At 40.7% G+C, this 14,887-nt stretch overlaps 1 protein-coding gene across 2 annotated transcripts in view; it reads left to right on the top strand.

Annotated features, from left to right (window-relative positions):
- TRPC7 (transient receptor potential cation channel subfamily C member 7) overlaps positions 1-14,887 on the top strand; it is a 1,454,711-nt gene that overhangs the window by 982,053 nt on the left and 457,771 nt on the right. The window lies entirely within an intron of this gene.

Here is a 14,887-nt window from a genome sequence, read left to right as displayed (position 1 = left end):
GTGCCTCACAGTGTGCGTTGCATGGAGGAGCCCCATGCGTATGATTGACAGTGTGGTAGAACGTACAAAAAAGCACCCGTAAAGGTGTTATGCATGCTTGTCATTTTTTTCATGTTTCGAGGGGTACAAAATGAGCCCAGGAGCGTTTTCCTTTTAAACAAACATAACGTGTTTGTGTTCTTGCCATTGTAATCTGTATGGGTTTGAAACAACCACTCTACGTGTAAAGGAGGTTCAAGATTACGAATGTTACGAATGTTCTCGCCTATAGCTACTGGCAGTCTGGGACGTTTTCCTTGTGGAGTTGCATGTTTAAAAGGCATGCACAACGCTGTCACGCATGCTTTTGTATGCTGCTCCATATGCTCATTAATGTGTATGTTGGAGCCGGGGTAGAGGGAGGAACTGCCACGTTTCCACCCGCATGCTGTGCACCATATGCATATCCATGCATTGCAGCGATGCCGGTGGTAATGCATCGGATTAGCGCCGAATCCGCTTGCTTTTTATACCTGCGAAAATAGGCCGATTCCTTAGGAATACACTGCGAATGCTGTTAACTTTGCACAAATGGCAGTCGGCATTTACACAGTTTGCTTTACGAAGTGCAAAAAGGTGGAGTGAAGCAAATCCCGCCTGCTTTATACTCCATTTTGCAATCCGTAGTTTAGCTGATGATAATTTCATCAAGGTGGCCTGTCTGCACAGAGGTGCACACGTAACAAGTCTGCACCATGCAACTGCTTTCGGAAAATGACCCACAATCCCCTGAATTGAAAAAGGAAAGTGAAATTAAGCTGAATGCGGTACCTTATCATTATTTTTACATAGTGCGGCTGAGGACAAGGTTGGAGATAGATGTTATGTCATTTCATGCTCTGCTCTGCGTCCAGTTGCATTGTCAGTCTGTGCTCTTGGATCTGAAATAGAGGAACGTGGATAAGGTTAGAGGAGAGAGCCAGAAAATGCATGTGCTGTTCCCTTGACGCGTACATACAAGAAATACCTCGAGCTTTGCATGCATTTCTGTTTCTTGGTGTGCTGTGTTGATGGCGTAGCGGCATGTGTGTCTAGAGGGGGCCTGACACGACGGTGTTGCTAGGATGCAATGGCTAGCGCTGTGGTGTGTGAGTTCTGCCATTCAAAAGTCGCTTGAGGAGTTAAGTTGCTGTTTGTCAGTGGCTCGGCTAGTGCTCATATATTCTTTGAGCCATACTTCTTCCATATTCTATGCGAACTACAGCTACAGTTTAAATTGTACGGTGCCTGCGGATCTTATTGCTCTTTGAGCCGTACTTGTCGTCTAAGTTGTCTGAACGAATATAAAAACTTACACCAAACATCATTGGTCATTCCCCAGTAATCAAAAACCAACTGGGTGGTTACTGGTCGCTCATGCGTTCAGGAATCTACACCTTGAAATCATCTATGCCTGATCTTAAGAGCCCACCAATGGTGAGCTCTAAAAGAAAACAAATGGGTAGTACACCCAGGAGACGTATTGGTGTGGCGGTACACACAAGCATAAATGTAGTCTCTAAACAAATGCCAAAATCAGGGAGCATACAGCAAATGTTATGTAATTCCATTGGCACCTCCCATAGCCAAATCCCCTCTGTGATGCTACCCTTTTTTCCGGACTCTAATAAATTAACGCCCATACTTGATGCATTGACCAATGCATCTATTTCTGATGCCACTTTGATTAAAGGAAGTGAACTCCTTTCATTTGACAAACTTAAGGTTCACAATCAGGATGGATCTCTGGATGCTGCTTGTCCCAAAAAAAGTGGAGCTGGATACCGGCAGAGTAGATTTAGAATCGTTAGCTAATGTCTCTGACAATAAAGCACTGATTCCAAGCCTGCTCAGAACTGAGCATTCAACCAATCCCGATTGTGATTCCTTATACTTCTATGAATGTAACTGCTGTTATTGAATTGAATTCCAACTCCTCATTCAATGTAGATGAAGCTGAACAAAAAACTGCTTTCATTTGCCCAAAGTTTCTTATATCTATGCTGAAGATAATTGGATTGTGGCATCTTCATACATTGCTCTAACCCCCAGACATCGAGAACTTCCATTTACACGTTCCCTCAATCCGCAATCTAACATCTCTTCCACAATTTTGATTGAGAGCACCCTGCACGCCAAGAATCTGGCAATATCCTCACTTTTCAAACTTTTTGAAAGCTTGGATACCAAATTATCTTTGCAAGCCAAACAAATTGACAAATTGACCAAATGGCAAGTGAAACTTTCTGCTTTTTGTGCATATCAAAAATAAAGTTGCTGGGATTTTCCATTTCCCGAACGATGGAGAAGAGTTCTTTGGAATTAGAGTTAGCTTTGCTAATTCTTTCATTAAATGTGTCTTTTTTGGTTTGGATTATTTCCTTCTTACATTTTTTAGAAAGGTTGTCAAGAAGGGTTTTATTCTCCACCGACGGTGTATGCCTCCAGATAGCTTGGAGTTTACGTTTTTGGATTCATAGTTCTTTGAGTTGCGGGAAGAACCATGAGTTAAGATGAGATTCTCGTTTACCTTTACGTAATTTGATAGGGGCAATTATATCCAGGGCTGTGGACATAGCGTTGTTAAATGTCTCAACTAGCGTATTAGTGTCAGTGATAGTATCGCTAACAGTGAGGGCTGGTAGAAGGAGTGGGAGCAAATTTTCAGACGTAATATCCTTTTTGCTTCTAGTTGGCATAGGAGGTGCTGATTTCTGATTCTTTGGTTTATGCGGCTCTATAGTTAATGAGAAGCAGATGAGGTGGTGGTCAGTCCACGTTTGTGGTAGAATGTTAGCGATGGTAGAGGTACAGTTTCGGTTGGCTATCCAGTCTAGTGTCCGTCCTTTTAAGTGCGTGGGGGCTAGAACTTTCTGGGTGAGGCCATGATCAACTAGGATTGATTGAATGGAATAGGCTTGTTTGTCCTTATTATCATTAAAGCCCAGATTAACGTCACCTAATAGAAGGAGCTGGATAGAGTCTTTGATGTTATTGGTAAGGAGCCTGGATAAGTCTTCCTCAAAGTTACCTAGTGGGCTAATGGTCTATACACCAGGAGGACAGTTAGTGTACTGTTATTAGAGATAGGTATTTTGGCCGTGAGAAGTTTGCAAGATGTTATTTCCGGGTGAGGGGTAAGTCTTACATCTAGTTTAGTTTTGGCAATGATGGCCAGGCCACCTCCTCTAGAGTTGGGCCGGTCGACTCTTAGTATGTTGTAGTTGTCAGGTACGGCAATCATGAGTGTAGGATCTGCGGCATCGTGGAGCCAGGTCTCAGTGATTGCAAGGAGATCTAAGTTGCCCATGGCAATTATGTCGGCAATCTCTGTGTTGTGTGTTATGAGGGATCTTTGCATGAATGAGGTTGGACACAAACAGACATACCAGGTCATTTGCAAAAGACATCCAATGTGTCATAGGTAGGCTGCTAGATATTGCTTTTGTTGGCAGGAAGAACAGTATGGATCAATTCCACCAAAGCTTGTGTATCACCAGGAATTAACAAGTGGACATCAGAGAAGAATTGTTGTTGCCATACCTTCAGCCAATTCATGTGATAAACTTTGACAGTTCTCTGGAAGCCATCCTACTGAACTTGGTATTTATCATCACTGATTATGTTTAATTGTCTCAACTCTAATATTGGCAACAAGATAAGCACTTGATCACCTAGTTTAAACCTTCTCAGGTGCAACCCTCAGTCATTCAGCTTTTTATGTTTCTCTTGGCTGTCTTGCAGTTGCTGTTGGTCAAAACGTTTGATAAGTCTTAGCCAATCGTGTGTAGCTTGGACCAACGCCTCAATTCCCATCTCCTTATCCTGCTATTCGTCCATTCTTCCCCACAGGATGTTCAGAACAACACAAGGTTCTCTCCTGGGGACCAGCTGGAAGGTGGAAAAACCCTTTGTAGTGTTTTCCTGACAGCAGACAAGCCCATCCCTGTGTGTTGTGTGGATGGTAAATGGACAGCACAAAGGTTCTCAATGTTTAACAGTCTCTTCATCTTAGTCATGACTTGGTACATGAAAAGGGTTCCATTATCAGTTAGCATATTTTTTATTAAACTCTATCTGGAGGAGGAAGAACTTTAAGGGTTTAATCACAATGTGTTCAGTGGTTCCCTTCAACGGAAAGGCTTTGACATGCCCAGATGCCAAAAACTAAAATAACTTTGATGTAATTGTTTCCCACCTTAGCAGGAAGTTGGTGAACCGTGACATCCATTCCAACTCATAATAGGTTCTTCAATGTTGAATAAGGGTTCAGGGAGCGGTCCTTCATCAATATGTTAGGAGGTTTTCTTTCAGACGAAACAGTGCAAGCACGTAAAAAAGTACATACAATCACTGACAAATGGTTCAATCTAGGTATTATTACAGATGTAGAGAAAGCATTTTTGACTCCAAAGCAACCAACCATGCCAACTGTGTACTTTCTACCGAAGATTCAAAAGGCATATGTGAATATACAGGAAGGCAGGCCTATTATCAGTGGTCAGGTGGTATTATGGAACCGATATCGATATATGTGAATGAATGTATTTCACCTATAGTATGCACCACAACCACACATGTACGTGATACAATGCACATTTTACATATACTCGAGAATTTACCACCTCAATCTCATGTCTTATTGGTCACACTCGATGTTAAGGCACTATATACATCCATCGATCACCAGAAAGCAATTGACAGTATCAACTACATTTTTCAGCAACAATCAGCATCATACCATTTGCATATCAAAATGGTTAAAGATTTACTTCTCTGTGCTTTGCAAAATAATGTCTTTCTGTTTAACAATACATATTATAAACAACTAACTGCTATTGCCATGGGGGCGAGCTCCGCACCCCCGGTGGCAAATATATTCATGCATCAATTCGAGCAGCAATATGTGTTTAACAATATTGGCTTTTTTCCATCAATATACCTATGGAAAAGGTATATTGATGAAGTTATCATGATTTGGACTGGTACTGTGGAACTTCTGTCCCAATTTGTAAATTTCCTCAACGCCAATGATTGGGGTCTACACACCAATTTAATGACTGTTCAATTGATTTCCTTGATCTCAACATTTCTGTGTCTAAGGATGGCTTCAAGACTAAAACATATCGGAAACTGACATGAGTTAATGCTGTGTTACATTCATCTAGTTCTCATAAAAACTCTGCGATTAACAATATCCTGAAAGGGGAGTATATTAGAGCAAAGAGGAATTGATCACTTGATGTTAACTTTGCGGTGGAAAAAGTGTTGATCCATGGGCAATTTAAAACACGAGGGTACAAGCCCTCTACACTTATCAATGCTGAGCGAGAAGTGTCTAGTATGAGGAGAGTCGATTTGCTGACACCCAAGACCAGATTAAGTTGTGCAAATGAGCGATCTAATAAAATTAGACTTATTACTTGTTATAACAGTGATAGCAATAGTATCTATGTGATGCTTAAACACCACTGGCATTTACTACATTTAGATCATGACTTGGCTAAATGGCTTGAGCCCAACCCTACAATTACTTTTAGCAAAGCACCTACATTGAAAAACATTCTATGTCCATCTTTCATGTCTCAACCATCCAATGGGGGAAATGGCTTGCACAGGGCAGGGCAAACAGCTTCCACAAGTGTGGGAGCTATAATATGTGTATGAACACTTTGGAGACTGACACAGTTGATTTTGGAACAACCGGGAAACATCAAATTAATTCATTCATTAATTGCAACACTAAATTTGTGGTTTACTGCATCATTTGCATATGTGGTCTAATGTATATTGGCAGCACAATTAGGCCCCTGAAGATCCGTATCCGTGAGCATTTTTCCACATTGTCGAACCAGGAATCTAAATATCCCCTGGCAATACACTGGCAGACCTGTCACCAATTGGATAATGTTAAGGATATACGGTTCACTGGATTAGCCCAGGTTTTCTATCTAAGAGAGGAGGTAACATTGAACTGAAGCTCAGGCAGCTAGAACCGCGCCTTATTTGCAAACATAGACTGGTTACCAGGGGCCTCAACTCAGATCATGAGTTCCATGCATTTCTTTGATTTATGCTGCTAGAAATAGAGACTCTTTCTCTTTTTTGTAATTATTTTTGTTTTAAATTAAATAGTACAAGCATCGACTGCTAAATAGCAGTTATATATTTTGTAATTTGCATTTGATTCTAACTTTTGGTCTGTAAGCTTTATTGTCATCCAATCAGTTACTGCCTAACTCCGACTTGTCAGTGACACGCTAGAATTGTAACACACTATTGCCCCTAAGAGCAGTTTAGTTATGAATAATATATGGGAAGGGTAAAGGTGGATAAACAATCATGGACTTATCTGTGGCGTCCTATAATGAATGTATAACTCCTAACTCATTAATTAATGATTACGGCATTAATTACGTACTTTTGAGGCAGCGTCTTTTCCAAATATCCGCTGAGTTTTGTATTTAGTCTGTCAATTAATTATTATTCATACAACTAATAAGTGGCTCACTTTTAGTGCACCAACATAACTACTCTAATGCTCCCTCCCACTTAGCCTATGTAGTCAACCTATCAGAGGACCTGACTATGTTATAGGAGGGCTACTCCCTCACCCAAGATGGCGGCTTCAGTAATACTGCTGAGCCCGCTGCAGCTCACGGAATAGTGGTTGAATATAACATCGGGAGACGCAGCAGCGCGCCCTCCCTTAGTTTCATTCTGGTGCCGGAAGGCAGGTAAGACAGATGTCTGCACAAAGGCACACGGTCCCTGACCGCGCTTATTGATTGGTATATTAAGTAATTGGGACCCCTACTCTAACGCAGGATTGCATTCCCGTTTCATTTTCCTCTAATTGGATTACAACATATCAGTTAATTCGCCCATGTGGGTTCTTTACCTGAACTTGATGACATAACTTTCATTCAATTGCGGTGGTGATTTGGACACGCTGCAGCCTTTAAAATTATTGCGCATCTGCAACTGCAGCATCATTTAAGGTAAAACTGTGACTTTGCAATTTGTCACACTTTATACATACTGCAACTTCATTATATTTGCAACTATTTTGTTCTATTTATGCTTTAGAACTCAGCAATCGAGCTTACTTATTGCTTATTCCACGTAATTGGTAAGTGTATATGAGTAATTCCTATTTAGTAGCAAGAATGCTAACTGACCATCAGGTCTCTGCTAAGCTATTTTTAATACAGACTCTGATTATTTATTGTGTAGTGTGCAAGATTGGACAAGACTTCTTGGTAAATATGCCTCATTATTGCTCCTTAAATCACAATTTTGACAAATTCGGAATTGCCACAGATTTTGTCTATAGTTGTTTATACACCTCCCAGGATAACAGTTGGTTTTTGTTACTTTTTCTTTCTCTTTTCGACTTTGGATTGCCTTGATGCCACTACTTGAATTGGTAATAATGAATACCCTTTTTCTACACAAAATTGTCTGCTAATATGCACTGTTATGTATCTTAACTAATGAGGTATCTACCGATTTATAATTTTGTTTGGACGCAATTTACGCATGCGGTGCAACCACTAATGGCCCTTTGGTCTGGCCCATCGATATTCTTAATGGCAATCTATATGATGATGTATATGTCTGTTTGAATTTTTATGATATTAATTGTAACAGCCTCAGAGGAAGAGCCATGCTCAAAACACGTGCCAGGCTATCTTGAACATATGTTAAAATACAGTACAACTGCACTTCTTGGACTTTCTGGTGTGGCAAAGTTCAATTGTTTACAATTGGTCTAACACGGTTTTCACTGTTGGGTGCAGGGCAAGGCACTCACAATCTAACGGTGAAAGCGCTGGGACTCTCTGAAGGCCTTTTTTGCCCACCTTTCTTCATTTTTGTTTCTAGGCTGGGCGGAATTGTCACGGTTCCTGCGACTGTCCCTTGCTCTGTGGGTGGGGGTTATCATGTCATCTGGCAACAGTGTAAAAGCCTTCGATTTTTTTAAATGTTAATTTATAATGAAATGTTGAGGCTACTCCGCCTCAGAAAGGTTAGTCTGCTAACCACACCACCCTTTAATTAAACTGCATGCCAAAGCAATATGTACCCCAATGCCATCCTGAACTGCAGCCTCTGCTCTCCCGTGGCACAGAGCAGTTTCAGAGTTCACAGGCCCTTACCAGTCATTAATGCCCCCCTCCTCTGTGTATATTGTTTAAATACACCATGTTTTGAGCTTTGTAACTAGAGCATTATCACAAGATGGGTCACTCATTGGCCCAACTAACACACTGCATTCCTTTTTCCAGTGAATATTATGGGAATGTATCAATTGACCTTCCTCTGCCATCCCAAGATTGTTGAAGGGTAGAGTTATAACTCTCAGAGCCAATTGATTGCTAAAAAAAAGTAACAAGGCTCCCAACCAACCAAGACTTAAAAAGGGAGGTATAAGAAAGCAGAATTGCAGGAAGGCAGTGAATCATCATCATCTTTAGCTGGGCAGGAAGCACTGAGCTGTTGTATGGTTAGATGAGATTCGGATTACAAGTACTAGATTACGACACAAAGATGCTGAGACTTAAAGACCTACAAGGGCCAATATGCTAAAGGTTCATGAAAACCCTGAAAGGTGCCTTAAACTAGAGAGGTGCTAAGAACCCTGAAAAGTGCCTTGGAATTTGGAAAGCACACAAGGTCTTGGAGTACTGCCAACAAGTCTGAAAATTAGCTAGAGCCTTAAAGTGGTGCTGAGGAATGTGAGCAACACCAAGATCCTAAGATCAGTGATGCTGATTTAGAAAGAGCCTAGAGCCAAAGGTGGGTGCTGAAAAGATTGAGAGATGCCCAGAATCCCAGAGTCCATTCAGAAGATCAAATAAGTGCCAAAAGTGGTGTGCGTCTATTTCTGAGAATAATGACAAAGCACTTTGAGCGAGCAGAGAGGGGTGTGCATGAAACCTGGAAGATGCCTTGAGCCATAGAGAAGCATTGATAGGGCTGCTAAAAAGCTTATAATATGGTTAGATTTTTTATGAAGACTGGTGGAGTCAGAAAGAACTTGAGAGGACAATTGAACATTTTAGGAAGAAGCTACAGCCTAACACAGGTTCTGAGAAACCTTGATGTACATGAACATGATAGGAACTGAGAATAGTGAAAGACACTGACAAACCACATCTAGGCATGCAAAATTGATAAAGGAGTTCACAATCAGATTCTGCGAGAGTAAGTAAATCTCACAGATCAAGGAACAACCTAACTATATGCAAGAGCAGAAAACTGGTCTTGAAACATATTAAAGAACAGCACTTTCATACAGAGGCCAACATTATAAGTGAGACGGTCCAAAAACAAAGGTGCCGGTAACAACGTTACCGGTGCATTTTCTGGACTGGCTCACTTCGTGTCTGCCGATAGCGGCCGTGAACTACCCGCAGGCTTGACTTGCTGGTAGTTCTGGCCCCTACCAACAGATTTTTCACTGAAGCACTGGCGCAGTTAATAACTGTGCCGGTGCTTCAGGGTTCCCATTCCTGTGGACTCCTATTGGACTCCACGGGAATGGAAACTTATCCTATGCCGCCTGTACTATCACCATGTCCCTGTTTTATTAATACAACCTTGCCACATGCCATCGTTTTTTTGTTGTGGTCCGTAAGACTGTGGGAAGAAAAATGACGGTGCTTCTGAAAGCTAAAGAGCATTTCATATGCAGTTCTGGGAATATTGTCTGAAATGTTTTAGCTGTGGAAGATTCTTCTCAACTGACCATCCATAATGCATGTATCAGGTGACTTGATGCAATCCAATCTTGCATCGTTCTTGTAACCATTCTCCTGCGGAGACTGTGCAATGCATACAGATTTGCAAGCCTGACACTCACACGTTTGGACATTTATCTTAATTTTAAATTCATTCCTGTCTTTCCAAATCTGGTGAGCAAGGCAAAGAGTCTGGTTAGGGGGTGTCTGCCCATCATCACTTGATCTATGCTGTGTTTTTAGTTTTTTTCGTTGAGAATTATTGGGCTCGTCTTTAGGTTACTTTTGGGATACTATTTGGTTTGAAAATGTTCATCAAGAGAGTGTGGTTTATTTCTAATTTAAAACAATATGTCCCATAAATATGTTCTGAATTGAAAGAATGTAGTTTTACTCTTGTGTCTCCTGCTAAATTGCTGAGTAGTGGTTTTATCCTCTGAAAGTGCCTGGGATGGAAAATGCTTTCAGTTCCTTCCCTTCTGCATGAGGGTTGCCCTCATGCATTATGCACTCGGATCGACTGCATTATGACTTCCTGGATGGACCTAATCACAAAGACGGTTAATTTGGTTGATTTCTCTTTTTTTACACTTTCAAATGCATCCATGTATGGAGCTGTCAATAGGTACTGTTCTCCATTCCTCTGTGGGCCCCTCAGGACTTCTATTTTGGGGGAGTTGTCTTTCATAATACTGCCACAGCATTACTCCATTCCATGAATGACCAATATTGGACATTGTATGTGGTATTTGAAGGTTTGACAATTCCTTAACCAGCCATTATGGAATGCACCAGAAACTCAAGTTTGTATTGCATTAATTGGCACCTTTTTACGGTGGAAACTGGAATCATGCTGTCCATCAAGAGATTTCTAAAATTAATCCCCCTTACCCCTTGAAGGAGCAGATGACTAAATTTCAGATGGCCAATGGGTGGCAAATACGGCTGGGCAGTGTTACAGAAGAAGTGCAGAAGGCCCTGGGTAAACGTATAGATCTCTGGGATTGGTTAGAGAACTATGACCATCTCCGAGATCTGAAAAGCTATCAGTTTGTCCGGTACAGACTGTATAACTTTAAAAAAATCTCAGAGTTACTTTAACCTGTGCCCTGATGTCAGACATAGACGCTTAATTTTACTCTTAAGGCTTGAACAACTACCCATGTTAATGATCACAGGGAGAAGAGATAAGATTGCTCCAGAATCACGGCTCTGTCGATTATGTAATAAAGCGAATCAGCCAGAGACAGCCAGACACTTGTTGACAGAATGCCACAAAATGCTAAGTGACATAAATCTCTGTTTGGACAATTTTGTGCACAGCTATGGATATATTAAAAAGGAATTATTTTGGCATTACTGTATTAATTCCAACAGCACGAGGCTCCTTACGGCATTGTACAACATAAGGCTAAAGGTGGAAACTAGCCTTAACATAACTATATAGAAAGACACAAACATGTATCATAGAACAGCCACCGCTGAAGCCCTAGTCTTTTTGTCATTTTGCCAGGGGTCCGTATCCGAACAGGATTTGCGATAATATTAAACCATCATTGTGCAGTTCTGTTAACTTAATGTTGAAAGTTTGCCCTACGGAGTAGCTGTCAATATGAGGCATTGTATTGGTGCTGACCTACTACTACTAAATTGAGACTATTGAAATCTGAAATTCTACTGATGTTGACATCATGGTTTGTTTGTTTAGGGAATTTAATGTATTTTTCTTCTTTCTTATCTTTGTATTTAAATGATATGTATTTCTTTTTATTATGATAATTCCTATTTTCTTACAATTTTCTTATGTAAAAGCTATGCTAATGTGTAAAGTTTCAATGTAAACTAAATCACAATAAATATATTATAAAAAGAATCATGTTGTGTATTTATTTATTTGCATGTGTCACATGGTGTTGATAAGACTCACTCTCTTGTGTATTGCTGTAGGCCTGCACTGTTTTTCATGTATTAGAATATCATAATGGAATATCTCGCTGTGAGGATATTGTTCAATGTCCCTTTGGTTAGTTTTAGGGACATCAAGGATGCTGAAGAAGGTGATCCCAAAAGGGTTTTATAGTGGTAAAAATGCTGTAAATTATTCAGAAGGTGTGTGAATCTCAAATTGGGGAATTCACTTCGGAAATTGGAGACATTACCTGTTAAAACCAGTTCCAGGATGTTAGTTAGTAGGAAATGACCAATCACAACCTACTGGATAGGTCCATTCAAAGCCTTTATTTGACATGCTGCTTTGAATGTGGCCACTGTGAGGCCCAACCATGCAATGGCTTTGAATGGCCCTTTCATATGATGCGTGTCTGGTCTTTCAGAAGCACCTCATTCATGGGTGTTACATGTTCCTTGAGTTTTATTTCATGAACATACCAATTCAGGGTTACTATAGCTCGTTTGGCAGGTATCCTTTGATTAAATACAATGCTTTCAATTAGATATTTTGTATTGCAAATGTGTTTACACTGAAATATCATGCAATTAAATTACAACAAGACCAAATACTTTATTAAAAACTAAATTAGCTATTTCAAAGGTAGCTGTATGTATCCTGCCCTCTGAAAACAGTACACATCCAACTATGCCACATGTATTTGTAGTATTCTGCTTGGAAATAATAGACAGAATGATATGATATGATATGGCATTTGCAACGCACATATACACAAGTGTTTCAATGCTAATTGCAAACCACTTGAGGGGTTTGGTATATTTATGAACAGAACAATTTACTATTTAAGCGTTTTAAAAAAATATATACAATAAATAGCCTATTGCTTTTACATGGCACACCATAGGTGTGGCATAGCTTGTTTCTACCGTGAAGAGAAGCTGTGAACTTTGGTTCAACTGAACTGTATGTTTATGCAAGGATCAGCTTTCATCCCCCTTATACATTAGTGTTATCAAAGGCAGCGCTATACGTACCCAGGACAAAGAAGTCCTTGAAAATGTAAAAGAATATGTTGGTATGCATCACATATTCAGGGTTTTCATTGTCATGGTTTTGTAAACATTTCTGAAAGGCCACCCTAATAAGAGATTGGTAAATGCATTGTCAGTCAGTAATGGCAACTTCAATTAAATCCGTTCTCTACATAAACTCTGACCTCAAACCTGGCAAAATAATATGTTCAATTAAAGAAGCCTATTAAAAGGGACGTTGTTCATAGGAGCAGATAAATCTGGTGATACCATGATCCTAGCAACACATATAAGTCAAGCAGAATTGTACAATAAAATGTGCACCAAATAAATTAAATAATTAAAGGTGACCATGGAAAATACATTTTAGTTATAACTTTCGAGCCCTTAGACCATTTAGAAATCAGATAAATATTTAGATAAAATTTGACAAGGAGATTTTTTTTAATTGTATTAATTTCATTGTTCATTTGAAATTCACCTATTCACAAGTGTGTCTCAAGGCGCAACAAGCCAATGGGTGTGGGGAGAGGTGAACAATCCTACTAGTCCTTCTAAATTCAGATTGTGCAAGTGCAGGTGTTTATAACAAGCTTAATACCCAACGTTGATTTTTAAGCACGGATCTGGGATGCAAACCAGTGTTGCTCAGCGTAGTCTTTCTTCCAAGACCCGTGTGTTGCCACTGAGCTGTCCTTATGACATGCATAGTAAAATGATGTATTATAATGTATGATTTATTCACGCATTTGCATATTTTAATACCTATCTTATGAATCCAGTCACAGAGACATAATTAATGTTGCTGGATTCAAAATACTCACGTGAATCTGAATATGCAATTCTTATTTATGAAACCGGTCCATACTAGGAGTTATCAGAAAATGAAATATTCCAGTCAAATTTTAATTTAACATTCTTGAGGGGAGTGCTACCTCAAAGCTAACATACTCTTATGACAGAGAAAATTCAAAGAGCCAATTGAAGCAAAGAAGAGGATCCTTGTGGGTGTGAGTAAGTGAGCATAATCTATCACAGGGTCTGTTCAAACATGTCACTGCCGCCGGCGACTGGCGTTTGTGGCGAAGGTGGAAACAAGGACGCCATTAAAATGTTCCATTACGTTCCTCCTCACCTACCAGACTCGGTCTAGTTGTTTTCAAGATGGCCGCCGCCGTTTGTATATCTCACTCGGCTGTCGGCGGCTCGGCGCGTTGCAACTGTGTTCATTCCTCACCCTGTTGCTTGCGCTAGTATTCCATTCTGATAGTCTGCCTTGCTATCACGTCTTCCCTACTCTTCCTGTTTCTTCTCCTCCTTCCGTTCCCTATGAGCCCCCCCCTTCTTTGGATCCTGTGTGCCTTCTCCTGTGTTTTGTTCCCGTGCTGATTTTCTGCTGAGTTTTCTTCGCTCTAGGATTCTCTATCTCCCGGATTTTCCGTTCACTCTTGTCTTCCACCCCGAGGGGTACCCACTTGGAAACCGCCCTATTCATTTTCCCTTGATTAACGGAATCACGCCGACCTTACTATTTCCTGGATTTTCGGCGAAGGACCATTCAACCTACTACAGTGCCGACGACTTCCACAACCTTCACGACTATATATGATCTAGGGGTTTTTTGCCGTTCCAGTGGCTTTTTCCCCTCTGGCTGTCGTGGAGGGGAGTCACCGTGGGTTTTCTCTGTCTGGGAGTCACGGTGGCTTCTTTCCGAGGTAGACCATATCTTCTAAAAAGGAAGAAGCCGTACATTGGACTTACCCGCCGGAAGAAACTGGACTATTCAGGTGAGGAGGAAGAGATTGGGGAGGGTTATCAATCGAGTGAAGACGAAGATATAGCTGATCACCTAGCAAGTCCCGTAGCCCATAGAGTCAGTCCTGATAGTTTGCAACGCCTGAAAGAAGACATGGCTACGCCACAACAACTGCAAGAGCTGGTGACAGCTGTCCAAACCCTCAACGTAGAAGTCCAAACACTAAAAGCCGACAACGTGGCGCTCCAGCAAAGAGTAGCTGCAAGAGAACAACAGACAACTGATTTACCCCCACTACCCCTGGTGTCAGGTAAATTCGACGGCTCGGAAAGAAAGGTTAAGGAATTCCTGGAAGCCTGTAATATTCATTTCACCTTCCGCAGAAACGCCTTTTCCACAGATCATTCCAAGGTGGGTTTCATGATCA

This window comes from Ambystoma mexicanum, chromosome 3p (genome assembly GCF_040938575.1).
Source record: "Ambystoma mexicanum isolate Mex_15411 chromosome 3p, UKY_AmexF1_1, whole genome shotgun sequence".
Taxonomy (NCBI): Eukaryota; Metazoa; Chordata; class Amphibia; order Caudata; family Ambystomatidae; genus Ambystoma; species Ambystoma mexicanum.
This window is presented reverse-complemented; position numbering and strand designations above follow the sequence as displayed.